Genomic DNA, 870 nt, shown 5'->3' on the forward strand with positions numbered 1-870 from the left:
CTTCCTTGCACCTGGGCAAGATCATTTCCCTAAGTTCTAGCCAATGGGCTGTAAGTATGAGTGACATTTGAGACTACTGGTGGTTTTCGTTAAGAGAAGGACTTTATTTTCTTCCTATTAGCTGGGATGCAGACATTAAGGCTACAGCTCAAATAAGTGCTTATTTAGGAGTTTTCAGTCACATGCAACTGAATCTAATAGTGCTGAAGAGACAGATTTGAAACTTGCCCTAAGCTCCATGTGGTTTTGTCTGATAACCAAAGCAGTTTCTCTTGTCATAATGATTCACTACCTCTGCTTTAAGTTACCTGAAAGGCAAACTGGAAACTCTCTTGACCTGGCCTATACCCACAGCAGTGCCCCTGGCTCTTGTGTAATTGCAGGGTTGGAGCTAGCTTTGTGTATGTTGTCATGGAAAGTGCTGGCCTTGCGTTTTCTAGCACCTAACATACATGTGAACAATCCTGGGGTGGTTTTGTGGAGTCAGGACACTGTGGTGGTTGAATCAAAAGGCTACAGGCCACAGTTGTTTGTCTAAACCAATATTTGAGAATACACTGAGTGGAAAGCAACAGGCTTTTGAGGAAGAAAGGGAGAAATATAGAGTAAAAGAGATATAATAAGCCAAAATGGAAGGAAAACTCCCCATAGTCAACACAGTGGGTTCCAGACAGTTTTTTGCTTTGCATTAGTTTGGCAGTTCTGTACTGGCACATAACCCAGGTGTTTCACTCTAAGACTCTTGTGCTTTTTATTATATTACATATACCATGAAAAGGCTTCAAGATAAGCTAGATCTGCTTAGAAATGTCACTGCACAGGACCTAGCAAAGGAAGGGGATATGACTGAGCCATCTCAGTCCTGACTTT

Source organism: Galeopterus variegatus, unplaced genomic scaffold, assembly GCF_000696425.1.
Source record: "Galeopterus variegatus unplaced genomic scaffold, G_variegatus-3.0.2 Scaffold5525, whole genome shotgun sequence".
NCBI lineage: Eukaryota > Metazoa > Chordata > Mammalia > Dermoptera > Cynocephalidae > Galeopterus > Galeopterus variegatus.